This window comes from Lingula anatina, chromosome 5, assembly GCF_051362555.1.
Source record: "Lingula anatina isolate TDL-2025a chromosome 5, LinAna3.0, whole genome shotgun sequence".
NCBI lineage: Eukaryota > Metazoa > Brachiopoda > Lingulata > Lingulida > Lingulidae > Lingula > Lingula anatina.
In genome coordinates this window covers 15,142,060-15,162,698 of record NC_141771.1, presented here as the reverse complement: position 1 = coordinate 15,162,698, position 20,639 = coordinate 15,142,060, and the positions used below count along the sequence as shown (strand labels likewise).

Sequence of the window (20,639 nt, the reverse complement as noted above, 5' to 3'; positions counted from 1 at the left end):
GCATATGGCAAAACTGTCAGTATTTCGTGTGCAGTCTGAAATATAAACACATTATTGAATATTTATTTTGATAACTCTTTTTCATTTTCCCATCTGTCTGAAACAAAAATGCATGGTGAATGAATAGCAAAATATTTATCTCGAACAATAACGCAGAGCAAGAGAGTGCAGGTGAAGTTTACTATCTTTCCACGCCTCCCAAAAACGATTTTGCAGACAAGAGAGTGCAAAGAACGATCACGGCACGGTAGAAGATGAGCGTTCGCTTGTCAGAGGGCGGGGTTGACTTAATCAATAGTGTGAAGAACCTTCCGTGATTAAAACAGATATCTATCACCGCGTGGCACGCGCTTGACGTGTCTTAATTCCTTCATTCTTATCTAGATTGGCTTCCTATGAGTTCGCATATATACCTTCCTGAAAAGTGCATCACCACGATATTATCAAAGTGCATTTGTGTAAAGTACATGAAAGTCCCAGCTTCCAGGGTAGGAAACCAAAGTTAACTAGTCCTCCCAGTGTAACATCCAAGATAATTATGATCGATTGTTTTACTATTGAGATGAAAAAAAAAAAGAAAACGATGCCAAAGTATTCAATAGTTCAATATGTCGCATCTGCCAACACGTCTATTACAAAACTATCCCGTGTCAAGACTTTCAGTTGGGCACATTCCTTTTATTGGCATGCCAATCGTCATTGCGCATCAGGGGTGTAAGACAATTAAGATTATTACTTGCCCTGTTAACATTAGCTACACTGCGTACAGCTACATACCTAAATGCAATGGTGTTTTCTTAATCGAAGGCAAATTGAAACAAGAGTGCCAGACAAGCGATGTGACAGTTTCGAAAATCAGCGATACTGTCAGGGAAATGCACGTCAAATTCTTAATCAAAATTTTGATCACAACTTCCCTTGCAATCAATCTATCCTCGCTTACTTTCTTCTAGTCTAGACACTCCTAAATAAATTACCTTTACAATGATGTTACAAATACAAGATCTCTCTTCGCTCACCCCATGTAATCCATCATTTAACCTGTCTCTTATTTATCCATCGGTTGTTGCTTTGTGAACCGATGATGAGCCAATACAATCTATAACAGTCTAATTAAGTTAAACAATCACCGCCATTATTTTTTCACGTCTGATAAATCTGTATAACGTTGCAGCACTGCGTGCACGAAGTGTGTCTCTACTAAGTCAACTACTACCTTTTTAAACTTGCATTCCTCAACGAAAAGGGCATTGCAAAAATGCAAGATCAAGTCCGGTGGAAAATTACTGTTACTTTTTTATCTTGAATACCAATCGGAAAGCTATCGGGAAAAAAAGGTAGCTCGATTTTCAAAATTACTTGCGGTGAGATTATTGAAGCACGTTGAGTTTTAAGGTACAAAAGACACAAGCAAGGTTTGCTAAAAGTTTGTATTTCCTTGTGTGGTCTAAAATACGTTTTACCCAACCGCTATGACCAAAGAAACGACTTACCCTTTCACGTTCAGTGTCTCGAAACGCGCTTTCACAAAACAGTGTACTTTTAAAGGCATTAATTTGATGCTTATAAGGCGTTCAATTACAATAACCATTTTGTAAAGCAGTTATCCTGCTCTACTCTGTTCTGTGAAGCTAAACTTAATTTGAAAACAAAATGTATCAATAAATCTCTGGACGCCAAAGAGAAAAAAACGGTACTTTTATAGTACATTATTCAATCTTTTCATGTGGGTTACCTTATTGGAAAGGCCGGGGTATCACAACAATAACTAGTACGTGCAATTGTCTTTATAATGACGAGGAGAAGAAGTCCGTGTTTAACCTTGTGTTAGTATTGTTGGTTAGTAACCTTGCGTCAGTAATGTAGGTTCAATATCAATTGCCACATTCCTCTATTATAGTCTAGATAACACAAAAACAATAATAATAAATAAAAAGAGGCATGGTAAAATGATGTATGTATTGCTGCGACCCCTGTTTTGGCAGCGTGTGGTCTTGTTCTCTAACTAATGCTACTGTCGTTTGAAGATGTTCAACATATTTTCTGACGGATTCGATTTTGCCTTTATAATAATGATGTCTTGTAAAAATAGATTTTGTTGTAGTAAGTCGTGGGAAGTCCCTCAAGGTCCTTGTTATCTCTTGTGGAGTAAACATGAAAGTGACAAATACCGCCTTTACAAGGAATCTATCTCAAGTGGACACCCCCGCTAAATGGTGAGCGTTTCAGGAAAACCTAAAATTGATTCGACGTTGTACCACCAACCGTTTCTATATATAACTAAAGCCAATCGGGATTGGTTAAAAACTTTGTGTAAAGATGGATATTTCAATTAAAGTTGTCTTGAAATATACGCCCTTTTCGTTGCCGTAAAGATCGCCATTTATTTGGTTCCTACTACTTGGTTCACCTTGGGTTGTGTATCTCCCTGTCGATTGGATTAGATTAGACTGTTTCACTTTAAGCGCAAACGCTTCGCGTTGCTCTACATTTTGATCCACCCACCCAGCAGTTTATCGCAGTGAACAACGCCAGTAATTTAAAATCTAATTCCAATACAACCTTATGAAAACGTTGTTTTCCTACCTGCTGTCGCGAATCCGATGTACCTTTGCCACTGAAACACGAGCGAGTCACACCATGCAGCAAGCGCGTGTCCAAAATCCGTCGCAGAGCAATTTTATCTTATGACAATAATCCACACTCTATATGCCCATGTTTCAGCACACTTACGAAGAAAAATGCAGCATTGTCTTAGTGTAACACCAGAATCTAAAGCGATTTTACAATGATTTATTCTCATTTGAAATCGACCAAAATGGTTTCTTGCATCCAAGTAGAGAGGTAATTTAGGCAATAGATGGCACGCTAACAGTCCTTATTTGTCTTATCATATCTCAATCTCATCTACATAACAAGTCATCTGTGTAACGTTGCAGCGTTTTATATGATCTTACGCCAAATAAATGTTTTGAGAAATCGGACGGAGCACGGGAAGGACGCCGTGTACGGTTTTCCAGTAGGGGTGAATATAAAACTGCTTCAATTAAGATACACTGTTTGCAATCGCAGAGGTATATGCACTATGCCTACATATCTTGCAAAACTAGGATTCATTCCCATTTCAGAACTTGACAAATGCGAAAACAAATAAAGAAAGTACCTAACGTCGATAGTGCGTTTCGAAATAAACAGGTAGAAAAGGCATTCTATGTGACTGATCTGTCATGTAGAACTCAATTATTAAATAAAAAACGGAATGAATATTTTCTTCTTCTTCTTTATTTCCCCAGTATCCATGCGAAGTACAGTCGACCGAAATACCTTGGGTTGCTTTATGAGGTCACTACCTATAGTCACTACCTAATTAAGTGAGAAAATTTGCCACGCCATTCTGAAAACCTTTTCCTGATTAAAAAAATTCCACAATTCATAATGCACATAATGTGCTTGTAATGCCGCTGTTCAAATGGGGTTCACGGCACATTTGGGAGGCAATGTAATTTGAGACACTAATAAATACTGAGCTTTTATAAATCAACTAGGGTTTCTTATTCCGATATATGAATTCCAGATGTAATGTCACTACGATAAGGCAAAACATACCTGGCCGCGACCCTTTCTCATTTAGGGTCTAAAGGACAAACCAAATGTCTCTCTTTGGCATCAGTTTGGGAAACAACTTCATTCCCTCACTTTGTTCTCAAAGTCTTCAAGAGTCAGACTCTTACGGTAGCCGTACACTACCAATAAGTCGACTCGATTTTAAAGGCACACAACGCTCTGCGACGTACTAGCTGTTCTCCGCGAGCTGCAACGGGGAAATGTCGTCCTCTGGGTAAGAACGGACAGAGTAGTAAATGTCTCAGCTTTTCACGTCAGTAGAACAATTCCGATAACTGATCTCTCTAAGACTCCGCTGTCATTATCAATAATCCCGTCTAGGAAAGATGTTTTGATTGACTTGGGTCTAAACCACAACACAATTAGCGCGAGGTTCTATCGAACCCCGGTTAACAAAGAGGCCAGTATGCCGCCTCTTGCAGTTTGCCCAAAAGCCAAGAGGTTTTGCCAGAGCCCTAATATTACTCATCAAGTTTTTACGCTGAAGCAATCCAAGTTATAAGATAATCGCATTACTGCTTGTGTTGACATAGCATTAACTTGCACAAGAATTTCATTCAGTGAAAATTACTTAGACTACGAGTAATGTTTGAATAGCGATACTTAGGCGTCCTGGAGACGAAGACACCCGGCGAACCACCCTTCATCCCCGTGGAGATAAAAACACACTTATACCGGGTTCCAACCGAGTTTGGAGAGGGAAGTGGCCAAAGTGGAAATAGATACTTCAAAGGTCTTGCCATAAACCATGGGAAGAAATGACTCCGTGTGACAACAACGCTGTCATGACAAAACATTCGATTAATGTGACGTCAGTAATTATTTTATTTTACATATAAGTCTTCAAAAACGCAGTGGATATTTTGAATATAATGTGTGTACTCGCCGTTAAAATAATATCTGATGAAAAAAATGGCCAAATTAGTTCAATTAACCCTAAAAGACACCAATAACTATCGTTCATTACATTTAATCACTAAAGTATAATCTCTGAACCTTTTTGAACCGTATGGTCTGTGTGGCATAAAATAAAGCCGGTAAAAATACAACGTATTTCAGTGAAATAAAAGTGAACTATTTCATGACTTAACTTAACTTGGCTCCTTGCGGAACGTTTTCAGAACCGTGTTGGGAGATGCTTCGGGAAGAAGAGTAATAGAAATAACAGGTGTGTGCCGGAAAGAAGGGAAGAACGGTGGGGTTTACCACACGTTTATCAGTTATGTTATCTATATATAATTCTCAAGGAATGTTTTAGAACCGTTTTTGCTGTTAAATTAGGAAGAAAGGTATTTAAGGTATCTGGTAAGGGGGGGAAGCCTGAAGGTCGACAATTGTTGCCATCATTTCTACTGATTTTCCTTAATTATAGGACCAAGTGCTCTCAGTGTGATCCATGATATTTCTGAGAATTAGCTAATCTATGTAACCCGGGATTTCTAAGTGCCCAATAGAGTCTGTGATCTCTCATTTATTAATTTTACTATAATTTAATGTTCCCATCACAGTCTGGGCACCGATTCCAGTTCGTATAAATTAAGTACAGTGTACGTACAGTTCATTGTCTGTATATTTCAGAAGCCAAAAAAAAGTAAACTGACTTATAAGCCTTGCAAGTAAACACAATGCAATATGGTCAACTGACAGCGATGGACACATAGCAGGCAGACAAAGACAACTTCATCAAAAATCGATAAAGAAACGTAACGCAATTTCACTGATCCTTTCCACGAAGAACACTCGTTTGATAAATTAAAGTAAACATTACCGCAGCCCTACGGGTAATTGTGCATTCTCTTGGATGTAACAATATTAGCGTTTAGGTTACACATGCCATGCTTTGTATTAGAGTGTAATATCGCTTTTTTTCTCCTCCTTTTTTTTTTCTATAAGCAGGAAGTAATAAAGAAAAATACATGCTGTAATTGAATTTAGAATAATTAAGTAACAAATAAAAAATAGAAAATAATTATAAAAATTGACATAATAAATAATGTAATTATTGTTATTAGAAATTGATTGTTTAATTTTAAAAAGTCATCAACAATTAGAACATTGGCGGGATGATAAAACGAATAACGTCCAGAGTGAAAAAAAAAGATCTTAAGTTCCTGTACTAATGCTAAATCTGTTGACTCAGCTTTACAATTCTTATACACAAAGTACGCCGCTCATTAAAAACAGGGATAGGCAACACGGACGATCATAATGTTATAAATATACAAAAGATGCTAAATGCAGCCTAACCATTTAAGTAAACTGGATGAATCCCTTCCCTGTCCCCCACGAAGTCCATCGTTCTTAACGGGTTGGGCGCGGCGTTGACCTCATTCGTCGCCCCAGACCTCCACACCCCCTTCCCCCCCCCCCCCCCCCCCCCCAGATCACATATAAACGATTAACTATGTGTTGCATTGTATCAGGACTAAGACCTTTTACTTTGTTAACATATCGGTGTGGGTATGATGGTTCCGGCAAAAAGACACAGAAAAGCAGTACATGTGACGAATACTCCCACCTCGTGCTGCGTTTTGTACACAGATCATAACAGAGGAACTAGCAATTGGTAGGAAAGCTCTCAGACAACATAGCAAGAGTTACAACTACAGGCGACAGGCTGTCGATCCATCTAACCACATAAAATAAAAACTTACTTTCTTTGAACGAGGGGTAAAACACCCAATCCGAACGAAATCCTCTTGAAAAAAGCTACTCCTGTGGCGCAGGGTTTATTCTTTCAACACGCCCTGTACTAAAGTGTTGAGCCACAGAGCTTGAAGTATTTCCTCCTCCGCTTTGAACTAGGACGCTATACCTTGTGGCCTGACTCATTTGACCGCGTCACTCAATCCAAATACTCATCCAGTGACCAGTCAATATTGACCCCTCTTACTGTTAACATTATTCGGAGAAAAAAAAGAATGATATTAATAATAATAAGAGCGCCCATGGTCCTCTGCTTCAAAGGAATGACATAGCGATTTCACTCTCAAGTTTTCTATACTCACACACGCATGCCGTGTTGATTACGGGAGGGGAAACCCAAGAGTATACCGTGTACGTTAAATAGAAAACAGAACCGAGATACTTACGGTTCCCCATTTCTTTATTTTCACCCTATTAAGCGATAACATTCAGGACATAAATAAAGTTATTTGCAGAATTATTTAAGTCAAGGACAGTGGGATGAGTGTTCTACTAGTACACCACGTTTCGTACTCTTGTTTTTGCCGTCACAAACCTTGTGACCATATATAATGTGTTTGATACGCAAATCGTAGATTTTTGATTTACTGGATTAAACTAATGTTTTTGAAAGATGTGCTTTCAAACGAAATTGATTTTTTACGAATCTTTTTGCGTAATCAGGCAACGAGCATCCGAAATAATTTGCGTCCAGTTAAAACAATCACATTATTTATTAACGGTACTGTGGCCATGTGGCGCATGCTCAATAAATAAACTGCTATTTTTTCGGAGACGGTCCCTTTTCTGTTTCTTATTAAAGTAAAGCTTGCATTTAGTATAGTGAGAGAACACGTTTGAAAACTAGCACAGTACAAAAAAATATTGATAAAATCACATTAGACATTTAAATTTTAACACAGGCGATGTCGGCATAGAACGCCTTTATATTTTGTTTTCACAATTAACTAAACACATGTGCAATTCGTTTTCATAATTTAGAACCGCATTAGTTACTCTCTGCAAGAAACCAACACTGACACAATTCTGAGCCATTTAGAGGTCAACTGTTTGAAATATGAGCAGGCGTAAAAACAATCTGTCATATGTCATTAAATTTTAATATATATCTTTTTAATAGATATGAGGACATGTCATTTAATTATAGACAACCTTGAGAGGGAATTTGAGGGCGAGATATCAGATGGCCTGACCTACTTTTCTTTCTCTTTTTTTTTTTTTCTACAGATGAATGATCGAGACATTTCAATTTAATTTTAATCTATAAAGCAAATATGGGTTACGTACACCTAACATAAAATTGTTTGAAATGGAATCGAAGGACTCTGCTTGTACAAAAGTTAATATGACGTGCAAACTCAAGATGCACGATGATGAAAACCAGTATTTCCATGTAGCCCAACCTGTATTCCACTCCATTTCATTCACCAAGAAAAAAAAAGAAAACATTTCCGCTCCGGTATCGTAAAACCTCGGCACACGCGGAACTTAGTTCTATTTTTGCTCCGTTAATGCCAAACGCGTGTTACGAAGAGTGTATCGCTTTTAACCCCCACGTTATGCAGCGCCCGATAATTAGACTAACACCGGTGAGCGGTTGGTGTGATTTATTTACGAGGGAAAATGATTTCGACGCGGAACGGAGGCATTTTTTTCCAGCATGGTAAGCAGGGATCTCATACATCCCGCCGTTCTTAAATGCAGAGCAATCGCCTAAAGTGTCATGAGGATGATCCTTACCATGCTCCTTCATTGCAATACTAGTACATTTAATGTTCCCTCCTTAAAAGTGTTTGATTAACCTTTAAAATATATGCATATCACATGTAAATTGGAAACGGGGGGGGGGGGGGGGGGGGGGGGAGAGAGAGAGGGGGCACACATATTTTACGCCTTTCAATGTGAACTTCAGTTGAACAAACATGATCCGAACAGAAACTGGACAAGCATTGTTGAAGTGTGTAACCTAATGCAATGCAGGCCTGCTAACATTACTTAACTGATGCACTGCGGGTTAGTTTGCAGTTAAAAAAAAAGTCGATAACTACTATACAGCGGTGCATGCAAATATAATGCGTAAGTGCATACGTTCGTATGTTCTGATTACACCGACGCAAGTGCAGACGGACGAAATATGTGCTCTTGCGTACGCTCGTCTCTTTTCGGGTTCTTGATTCCGTCTGCATTCAAGTACATAGGAAATGTTATTTTTGATCGGGGTTCCACGAAATATAACAAGTATCTTTTGAGGTTTACCGCACCAAATTGTCATTTTTTAAAAGCCGCGAATTTGGTTAGTACTACTAATCACCATTCATCTTCAGGTGTGTGACTCTTGAGAGAAGTAGTATTCTCAAGCAACATTACGGATATCGGTTTTCTTCAGAAAAAAAGAATGTAGCTTGGTCGCAATACATTTATTAAAACCTATCATCGTGTTGACCAATTAGCATGGACAAAGATAGCACAAGGATTTTGAGTGGGGCTGATACGCGTTTGACCAAACAAATTAGAACACAAATTAGATACGTACGTTTGATAGGACAATTAACATTATCTATCTGACGCTCCATCGTGTCACCGAAATAACAAATCTTGCCACCTTGACTTTAATCACCAATTAAAAACGACTGACAAAACTATGATGCACGGTACCCGTGTCCTTACTGAGTTTCAATACTGAATTGTACATGAAACATTCTTAATCATCACTATATCCGCATCTATTGCCCTTTCAGTGGCCCCCGTTAACAGAAACAAGATAAGCTTACGTCGCTTATATCATTAATATCTCCGGCTGCAACCTGGTCAGGTCAATGTATTATCCATGCAGACTCATCGCTTTCTATGCCTAAAAGTAACAACTAATATGACAATATTCTTCTGATAAGAATCTCAATTGTTTTTCCTCATTGTTAAGTCCAATACAAAGTATACGCCCATTCGTGAGAAGAGCGCGTTAACAATATTTTACTAACGTCTCACATGCCAGTCCCAGCTCACAGAAAAAAAAGTTTTGTGGAGTGTATCTGTTCTCGTTGTCTATTATCATTATTGTTGCGAGACACATGCACGTATATAGCTTCAAATGGTTTTATACTAGGACTATTTGATCATGTTGAACATTTATTTATTAACGTAATTATGTGTTTCTTAATTACAACTTTTAAAGCAATTTGAAAGACGCGAATATGAGGAATGTAAAAAAACTTTCTGTCAGCAACGATACATAAAATATTATTTTTATCTTTTTTTTAATTTTGACTCTAAAATTAATCAAAAATACGACAACTTCTTAGACATGACTACTAAGCGAATCAACTGGGAATTTAGCAGTAAAACTTGAAACAGACATGAATTTAATGCATTCAACAGCAAAATAAGGAGGTGGCGACAGAGTCCGAGAGTAAATCACTGTATATCTTAGAACACATTTTAAAGCTGCATTTTAAAAACACTTCAAACTTCAAAAGCATATTATCAGGTAAAGATAGATAACATTTATGTCTTCCTTGGACAGGACTCATTGCTTAATCTACTCGGCCATACTAGCTTGAGAAAACTAAAATTCTAAACCATGGTAAGTAACCGAGTGCAAAAAACCTGTGACTTTTTTCACACTTCTCTCTGAAGACAAGAATGCCTCTAAATTTTCACCCGACACCTTCACTTCACTCACCTCGTATATCTTCCAAATAAAAGGCTACTTTAACCATAGAGACAACCTCGTGCATTGAAACACGTGTCAGCAATAAAAAAAGAAGCTACCGTATAATTGGTTTAAAATTTACGAGTTTGCACGTACTACTTCAGGTGAGCAACGACCGCTTTTAACTAATTCTAACAGGTTGGATTTTACAAAAGGATTTTGAAACCCTGGGTTTTCCTGGTATTTCAACTTAAGCTAGAAGCTGGCCACGAGCTTACATCAGTTAACTGGCCCTTCAACGCTGTTTGACCACGCTAAACTTGACGAGAAGACGATATTAAACTCTCGTGTGTATATACTGCAGCCCGAATTAATTCAGTTTTCAAAACGGGCATATATTTAAAGAAGTATCTATGCAAATGGCGCGTTTGTAAAATTACAAATGAGTGAAGTTATTAAGTGCAACGGGACTCAGTCATTCATTTATACGGTGTAAATATAGAACTCGTTTGTCCTATAGATGTCAAGTTCCATACTTCGTATACAGGTTGGATGAAACTACAGCTGTACTTCGTTGATAACGCAAAAGGACACAGTACCCTAGACAGTGGTAAACAGTCCGTTTCCAAGAAAAAAAACTGCCGTCTTCCCACAATTTCTACATAAAGAAAGTAGCTTATTTTCCGGGCAATTTACAAAAAACTGAGTCCTAACCAAAAATAATGAATTTAAAAAACATAACATCCCTATGACAAATCCATTGCTCCCATTCTTCGCCGCCCCATGTCAATACGCTATCTTATAATTCTTGTAACAAAACATTATTACTTTACCTGTATCACGATAATCCTGTGGTACGAATCGCAATCTAGGTCTTCTAGCCTAATCACCGTAAATCATGGTTAGGCAGATTTATATACTTGACAGAACATAATAACTTTCAATTATGGCATGACAGCCTGAAAGCAGGCCGCTGATTGGTCAGGCTGTTGCCAAGAAAACTAATGCCTGGTCACGTGGTTTGCGGAATGTTTATGTCGGTGCACGTGCTTCTACTCGTTGGTTAAATGGTCGATTTTTTTATTGAACTTTCTACAGACAGCTATGTTTAACTATAAATTTTCGACAGATTCAAAACGGCGCATCAAAACATTATCTAAACACACTTTAAAAGAGAGAGAGAGAGAGAGAGAGAGAGAGAGAGAGAGAGAGAGAGAGAGAGAGAGAGAGAGAGATCACTCAAATTCCAAATAGTACGTCATTGATTCACAAAACATATATCCATCGGCTGTGAATACGCCAAATTCCTTGGATATTGGTATTCATCAAGATCCTGTTTTTGCCCCCCCCCCCCCCCCCCCCCCCCCCCCTGCCGGCTAACCCAACTGGGCCCAATGTTGGAAATTGCATCCTTGAGCGACAGTTCGTCTTCGCATAGTCCGTTCTGTACGCATAAGAACCAGTGGACATTTAAGGACCACATGCAAAAGTTGGAAGTTTGACTGAAGGAACATGGTCACACGTCCATACCTCCCTATGTTGTTGTGGTAAGAGTTTTTGAATGACGATTTTATCTAACAATGTCTTCCAAACACCGCCCCCTTGGTATATCTGGATTTGACACACACACAAACTCGCGCGTTAACACACGTACAGAGCGAGAGAGAGACAGAGAGAGAAAGAGAGGGGAAGAGAGAGAGAGAACCAAACAGAACAATAAACAAAATTAATTTACTGAAAAAATGCTCAAGCCAAACTAAGGTCTGATGAGAACCCGATGTGTATAATCATTAATTCACAGACAGAAGACCATATCACGTTCATTATACGTGCCTTTCTGTGAAACAAGTGGTTATTTTTTCGAAAACATTTGACGTTTCTTCTCTGTATCATGCAACGACTGTTACGTAAAATCACATTATACTTAACGAGGAAAAATAATTAGTGGATTACTTCACCGCATGTTGCAAACTCCTTTTGCAAGACCGCGGTGCAGGCACCAACCATGTGTTTGGCTAGTATAGCAGTCGAATTCCTTGTAATATCGTGACTAAATAACCCATTTTCTTAGAAGAATGTTCGTGCAAAAACTTAAAACAAATTGCAGTCCCTTTGTTGTTTTTGTATTCAGCAAGCACAAAGTGATGGATTAAAGAAAGAAAAAAATCATACAAATTCAACGTGATGTTTTAGTTTACGTTGTGGCGACAAATAGGGACTTTATTGGACAAGTACAAAATCAATACGAACAGCTTTCGGATTTATTTCATTTACTATGACACTTGGTATTATGGAACAATAGCGAAATGAAAGAAGATAAGCTCGTTCATCCAATGGAAATTGCCTGTTATTTCCTCATTGCACACGCTGGCGATTGTATACCCCTTAAGTCAACTTATTTACATTCAACGGAATTCTCAATTGCCAGGCCAACAGTGATACAAACATTAGATTATGGAGGGGAAAGATCTCTTTTTTATCCGTAAATACGTCACTGACTAGTTAATGGGTATCTTGGAATTTAGTGGCTTTAAAAGTTGAAGGGTGAAGTGATGAAAAATATATTTTGATTTCGCTGAGTAAATAAATAAATAAATAAATAAATAAATAAATAAATAAATGTTTGCAATAATAAGGGCTTTGAAAGATGTGTTATAATTATTACTTTACACTAAGTTAAATACACAATCTGTCTTGAAAGAAGAAGGTACATTTACCAGTATAGGCACATCTTTTTTTAAATGGAGAAACACAACAGCTTTCTATAATTTAGATCATGCAAAAAGCGTTGACATTTTGACTTGGAAAGAACACCACTACAATGATAAACATCATCTTCACAAAACGACCATCGTCCGTAACAACCAGTAACAACCGCTATATCGAAGACGAGGGAGGCGCATTTTTACCCTTTCCTCCTGCGTCCTCGGCATGGGTAATGGAGACATCTCGTCTCGCGATCAAGAAGGAGAAAAATCAATCTGCCGCATGATGTTTTGCAAACATTGGAAGCGAATTAGCCTCAACCCGAGGTATTTGTCTTTACTGGTGGTGGTAGAACGCGGCGCTGTGAATCACGCTGGTTGGCATCGACATAACACAGGAGGAAAGATGTATCGACGGGCGATCATGTGATAACAGGAGCCCGAGAGAGAGCGAGAGAGAGAGGGGGGGTTGAACTAGTGCGTTGAAAAGAATAAATTTGACAAAGATGGGAGAGGATGGAAGCTTCAATTGATTTAATTTTACATCTGCATGTCTCTCAAACCAATGTGCATACACACACACACACACACACAAACTTGAAAATAATGACAAAGGAGATAAATACAAGGGTGAGCTGAGGTGTAGTCAGTGAAAGGTGAATGAATGAATGACGGACGCCCAAAACAATACAGAACATCCAGATAAAATCCTTTACGAGCTGGTATTCTACGGGCATCCACTGGTGTACTGGCATTCACTAATTTGCTCTGATTTGGATTAGAATGATCGATAAGTTATTTTACATAATCATCGTATGTTTGATGATCATTAAGTGACCTATCCACTCTACCTGCCAGACCGTCAAACCGGACACGCTGACTTCTTTATAGAGCTGTAGCTGCAAGGTAGAGTACAAAAGCACCACGGTTGAAGTATCTGATCTGTAAATATCTTGCAGAGAATCCCGGTGGTTATGTTTGCCCCCACGTATGCCGTTGATAACACCCCTATTCTTGGCACGAGTTTTATTTTAAAGGTTCACTATACAATTCAACGCAGTGTTGCGCAATCTGTTTCACTTGGATGTCCCAGAAAGTAGAGTATGTCGTGATTAAGTGTTATCGGCGAGCTTAAATGCTTGCACGAATGTGGTGCGATAAATATCTAGCCCAATGATATGATATATCTGTATAGGTACAGAGAGAGAGAGAGAGAGAGAGAGCGAGAGAGAGGAGCTGATATAGGGAGACACTGAAACAGTAAATATATAATTTAGTGTCGTACAGTTTTGTGCCAACCACTGTTCCAACGTCTTCGATAGGGAAAAAATTGCAGAAGAAACCATGAGAAAAGCCTGATATAATAGCAGAAACTGTTTAAATAGCGTTAATTTTAATTTTTATAATATTTTTGCTATCACGATGTTGTGGATTTACCAGCACGTATAGTGCTGATAATATTCGGAAAATATTAGAGTTTAATCTTGAAGGTACCCCTGTTAAAACACGTTTCAATGTATACATATCATACACGCACTTTATCCAAACAAGCAGGTGTACATGCATTAAAAAGTTTTATATTCAGTTCACGTGCACTATATGCGACTTATCATTTGATTTGGGTCCAATTTTTTTTACCAAATGACGCATTGAAAGTTGCCCCGTACTCTGAAGCGAGCTATCATATTCAGGAACCGTGATTCACATACAGTATGATATCATGGAGTGCAGTTGTATTTCGTTTGATTATACTCTTGTTAATTTGCATTAATAATAACGACACTTTGCTCTTTTAAAGAAAAAAAGTATTTCGGTACGGTAGGAGAACACCATCAAAATCTGTGGCAGAAATTCGGTATATGTTTCTTGGGTTTTCTTAGACTCTAGAATTCGATCACTTCAAACTGAATGTCATACGTTCATCCGCACCAAAAATAAATATCTGATCTATGCTCCGTGTGCCAATATTAGTGTAGTAGCCACTACAGGAGACTTTATTTTTTTCACTTTTGGCTATGAAAATAATCAGTGATATTGACAAAGAGTTGATTTTTCTACAAAAAGACGTCTTGTGAGTTTCCCAATGATAGCAATCCCGCACTTTACTTTAAGACGATGAGCATCAAATCCTGAAAAACCTTCGACAATGTTACAAAAGCGGTCGATTACTCAATCATTCATTTGGACAAAAATCTATGATAGTGCTCGCATTCCTGGATTAATACCAGCCCAAGCTCCATAAAGTCACCTAAAAATATACGGCATTTCAGAGACTCGGGCTTATAGTAATCGGCCGATTACCTAATGGTTTTATTTTGATGAAAACCAACGATAGTACGCATATCACTGGATAAGGGCAATATTCCAAAATTCCAATTTGCAAAATACCGAAAGAGCATTTAAGCATCTCAAAGGCTTATAATCATCAATATTCTTGCACAGTTACAGAAAGGTTAGTATCATAGCAACACGTGACTTAATGGTTTCCCTGTGAATATTTCATCAAAAATGAGATACAGGCCCGTAGCCAGCAATTTCAAAAGTGGGGTTCTTTTTCTGAAAAAGTGGACCTTTTCCCATAAAAACTCCATGTACCTAGTTCAAATTTAACCCAGAGTGGACCTTTCCCAGCAAAAGGGGCGGTTCTTTCGAACCCCCCGAACCCCCCTGGCTACTGGCCTGAGATAAAAGGTTGATTATATTTCCTAAAACTGTTTGACACTCCAAAGTAGAAGCGCGAATTACACATGCATACCTGCATAAAGGTTTTTGCACCTATGTGCATGCGTGCACATTTTTGCACGTGCGTCAGTGTGTGTGGCGAAACAAAAAATACATCTTATAATCCACGTGTATTTTCGCATCAAAATGGCTTCGTGCCGTCTCAAAAAGCCTTTTTAAAAAAAAACGACGTCGCTATACAAGCCCAGGGACCAACCGCTTTCTGCGTCACCGGCTAATTTCCGTTTATTAAGCAACAGGCAAACAAGGGAGCAATGAAATTAGTGAGAAGAAACACAAGCTCCTCCAAAAACATATCAATACGCTGCCTCACGCGATATCAACCCCGAAGCTACGGGACGCAATTAAAGTCGGCCTGGTTCAAAATCAACCTAGGCTCGGCCTACTGGTCATTGTCAATGAAAAGTAAATATTTTTCTTTGATGGAATTACTGACGTACAATCGAAGAAAAAAAGCGGAAAGAAGTCGATGGTTTGAGATAAATGGAACAATAGCGCTATGTGTGAGAATCGTGTTTATTTCGCGACTTCATTTTCTGTATAGATAAGGGTTGTCGCACTGGGTGTGAAGACGAAATGAGTATTCCCTTTACAGGACAAACAATTTACATCAACAATGAAGCGATATCAAAGCTTTAACAAAAACACGGCCTGCATTTTGTCAAGATAATAATGGCTGCAAGCATATGGCGAAAAAAGGGACAACAAACACGACAGAAAGGAAAATCAGAACAAAAAAAATCTAACTGAAGTACAGTAACACCGTTTTTTCCACGCTGATGAAAAATATTTTTCACTTTTCAACCGCCTAGGCATTGTTTACGTTCTGGTAAAGCCCTTAAGAGACGACAAACACGCATGGCGAAAACTTCTATCTAAAACTTAACCACATTCAATTCGAAGATTGCTTTTTCCAGAGGCATACTTTGAAAAGGCTTTACCAACAACGCTCTTTCCTCTCTTGTGAATTAGACACATATGTTTTAAAAGTTTCTTTCCTTTTTAAAGGTTGTTCACCCCCGACTTTTTATTGTGAGAAAAGGCAAAATGAGACAAAAATGAAGGAATCAAGGGACTAGGCATGGGATTGACAGGTGTGTTCATTTGAGTCCGCGCCTGTTTTGCCACAGTTTCTTAGAGTAAGCTCTCAGACGCATTTTCTTAACTTTTTTTTTCGGGGGGGGGGGGGGGGGGGGGGTAGAGGAGTGGGGCTGGGGATGAAGAATGCAACAGAGAGGACAGAAAGCAACTCATTCCGCCCCACCCTAAAATTCACCCTGTCACAATGGTTGTCATCCTACAAATTTGTTTGCGGCAAGTTGATAAAAAAGTCGAAATAGTGTAAAAGCAGCCGTTTTAATCTTAATTTGTTACCATCCGTATCGATTATGTTTTGCATTGAAATCAGTATCGATATATATGTATGGTGTCAAGTAATATAAACTGAATAAAAATATGTAAGTTCAGAATAATTTTGAAAAATACATAGAATCTATTAATCAAGAAAATTAACAATTTACATGAATTGGTAAAATAAATGCGATACGTCGTTTCTAGAATGGATAATTTTTTCAAACGGTCATGAAAAAAGGGTATGCTTGTACCCTTTTTCGCCATCCCGTTCTTTTTCGGAGTTCACAGGCCGACAACGATGATGCATGTATACAGTTTCGGGTGCGAGCAGAGTGCCTAAAGAAATCAATTAACCTGTGCCGTTCACTTTGTAGTCACTCCTAGAAAATCCCGTTAACCTTTTTACCACACCAACAGGTGAACAGACTCAAATGCCGCACACTCAATCGAGTAAAAAGATAGTTAACCACCAAAATAGACCCTAAAACATGTTGAAAGTAGCCGAGAATAGAGTTAGTATGTTCATAACAAGAAGACTTATATCGCTGGAGAAGCACTTAACAGACTTGAACTAAATGTCGTCCAGCTGTTTCTAAATTTCTTGGCAGAAGCTCTGGTTTGTTATTCTTTAATTGTTTTTTTTTCTTCTTCTTTCAGAATACAAGACTTGTTTACGCTACTTCATAACCCGCCAACGCCCTAATGCAGGCTTTTCCAAAATGATCATTTTCGTTAGAAACATACTGTAAACATTACGCACTGAAAAATGTACAGATAATGCATACTCTATTTTACCAGTGTTTTGAATCCAGGCACCCAATAGGCATTGGGTTAATAAAAACGAAATTCGTCTTCATTTCATGGCCCACATTTTAATTGCTATATTTTTAATTTCAATTTCAGTCCTATTCATTGCCTTGATTATACTAAATTATCATATCAAACCACTGTATAGCTTATCATATCGATTAAATTAGGGAACAGAATATATATACATGTTCATATCTATGAAAGACCAATTCACTGAATGAAGACTACTCACCTTCTGAATAACAATACCCAACGGTTATCATAACTAACACGGATTATACCATCTCGATGAGAAGTCATTTTAACCTACTAGTTGCAGATGGCGCATTATCAAGACACCCCACCCCCCGCCCCCTCTTCAGTAAGTACGCTTAGGAACCAAGAAGAGCTCATCTGATGCAATTCGCTAGAAACGCATGGTATCGTTGAGAAAAAAAAAATCAACTGGTTCTCTACCCGATACATTCTTTCATTGCCACAATGTATAACCATTGCCTATTTAAGCACTTTACATGTATCTGAAAGCAGTGATTGGCAAAAATAATCTCAGTCGTTTAATTAACGGCAGTTTGTAAATCGTAAAATAAAGTCATTTTAATGTAATCCTTATTTTCTGATGTATTACTAAAACACGCAAATGATAAATTCATGTGACGCAAAAAGATTCAATCAAAACATTGCCTGGGTCGATCCAACGAGTTACGTAGAAATTAATGGATTATAACACGGTTATGGTTTGATATTTCCATTCTTTCTCTGATGTATTGAAGACCGTGATATGCCGTTTCCCATGTTTTTTTCGAGAAATTTCAAAGACGGACAATCATCAGTGTTGTACAAACACGAAACCGTAAATAGTCCCAAGGGAATTAGGATATAAAAATATCGGATTGTATATCAAAGCCAAATACCATTAATGGCTGTCTTACGGTATATGAAGCACATATTCCATACAATACAAATCATAAGTAGGAACACAGCAAAAGCGCGGTTGATTCTTAGCGATATTTTTGCTAACCACAGAGTAAATGTATCAAAAGCGATAAAAGACAGAAGCATTAGGAATCCAGCTGGCCTAGTATATCCTAATCTGTATGTGTCTACCTCCCCCCACCCCACACCCCCGGATTTTTTCTCATCAATGATAAGTCCTGACTCAAAATGTGAATACTTCCACGGCCAGAAAACTTGATATGGTGGAAAATATGCAGTTAACATTTTCAAATGATTCACAGGTTTCTGGCAGATAATCGTGTACCGATTTCCAACGTGCATTTCAGTTTCCGTTTATTAGATCGGCACAATCAGTTTACCGTTGAAATTGATGCATCTCAATGACATGAAAGCAATCAAAATGATATAAGAGCATGTTTTTTCTTTGCAAACCGAGTCATTTTCCTTTGATTTGGGAAATAAACGCTTCATTTTGTTTGATTTGCATTTGCGCATTGATGATGTAATTGAGGATCGGAGTTACGTTAGTCGTGTATCTATTGATGCGTGCTGTGTTTAAGTTTACCATTACCAAATCACCATTCCTAGTGCCATAGTCTTAACAGTGTATATTCCCTTCAACAAAGGTTACCACAAAGGTTAATTTCGGATAAGATACACAAATTTGCACAAATAAATGCCACTTTTCCAAATTGTCAAATTCCCATTGAACCCACCTTTCCGCTGTAATTATTCTGTGTAAATGAATGTTTGAAACAATATATTTACCGCATTGTCTACGACGTAAACTACCTCCTCTGACTTACAATTTGATTAGACAAGGCGGTTTTGCAAAAGCAAATATAAATGTCAAATGATCATCTTCAACAAAGAGGACATAATATAATTGCTTGTTCTCACATTGTGATAAATCTGGGAAATGTAAGCCTTCTAAACGCGTTTTGGTTTAATACATGCACTTTATCAATTGAGGGAATTAATTGTGCGGGTCTGTTTACCACGTCCAGAAGCTAAAAAGTCACAAAGCAAACAAACTTGTCTTTTTCATCGTCCTGACAATTCTATTGGAGCACTGAAAATATATATCACGGGAAAGGTGTGCATTTACTGCAAACCCGCAGTGTTCATATGTCATTAGGACGTTATGGATGTATTTGAACATTAAATGGTTTCCAAAAAGCAAAAAGCAAAAATACCCCGTGTGCTCGTGCGCGCGCGTGTGTGTGTTTGTAAAGGGGTGACTCCCCGAACAACCTTCATCGCATCCCGCACTAATATATGAAATAATTATAATAAAGGTGGACCCCCCTTTCTTTCCCCTCGGTTTTTACGTCTGTGAAAATCAAATTAACGGGTTTCCGTATGCTCCGGTTTCGAATGGTCGAGCACATGTCTGTGCCTCATTACACGGCCTCCTGATATCGTTACAAAAGAAAAACACCGGGGCAGGACCCGAAGGGAAATGCAATTTCCCCTTCCAACCATGTTCAAATATAACCTGTAACCTCTGGTGCGGATGTCTATCTTCCTTGAGAAAAGAGAATTATTTCTTTCCTGTTTTACTCTAATTTGCTGGGTGACTGATGCTTGTTGTGTGTTTTATGAGGTTGGCTGTTGGTAAGGTTTAGGAAAGTTGAATATATAGGGTGTGACTAACGCATCTTTTAATATGTGTACAATATCAACGTAATTTATTTAAAGGTCAAGAATATTTCAGGGGCCAATACATGTCAATTAATTAAAACATTTTAACTAACGTGTTCCTAAATGAAGTCAGTGCACTTATCATTAGGTTACTGATGAAAGTAAAATGGTAATGAATGAAATAAAAAAAAGTATTTTAACTGTAACGTCACGGCCAAAATCCACACCACTCCCTCAAATCAATTATAAAACAGTAACAAGGAAACCATCTTAAGTTTTGACTGTCTTCCATGACTAATAAAATGAAATTATTCTTGTGGGACGTAGGTGTAGAGGACTACAACAAAACCAGGGTTGCTGCACACGAAGGGTCATTCCACCAGTTTACTTTACATACACCGGTACTAATCTCCAAATTCTGAAGTGTACGCAGGCTGTGATTTTCCTTCCCC

The 20,639-nt window shown here is 38.2% G+C and overlaps 1 protein-coding gene across 9 annotated transcripts in view; it reads right to left on the bottom strand.

The window, feature by feature from the left end:
• Nucleotides 1-20,639, bottom strand: part of LOC106179399 (corticotropin-releasing hormone receptor 1) — a 53,684-nt gene that overhangs the window by 17,323 nt on the left and 15,722 nt on the right. The window contains exon 1 of one of the 9 annotated variants that reach the window (XR_015334498.1): nt 13,536-13,554. The exons of 3 other annotated variants lie outside the window; for them this stretch is intronic. The gene's annotated coding sequence lies outside the window, so the exon portion shown is untranslated. Of the gene's footprint in view, nt 1-3,606; nt 4,041-6,278; nt 6,540-10,812; nt 10,900-13,535; nt 13,555-20,639 lie in introns of those variants that run through there. 5 more of the 9 variants (XR_015334492.1, XR_015334499.1, XR_015334493.1 and 2 more) reach the window with 5 other exon arrangements.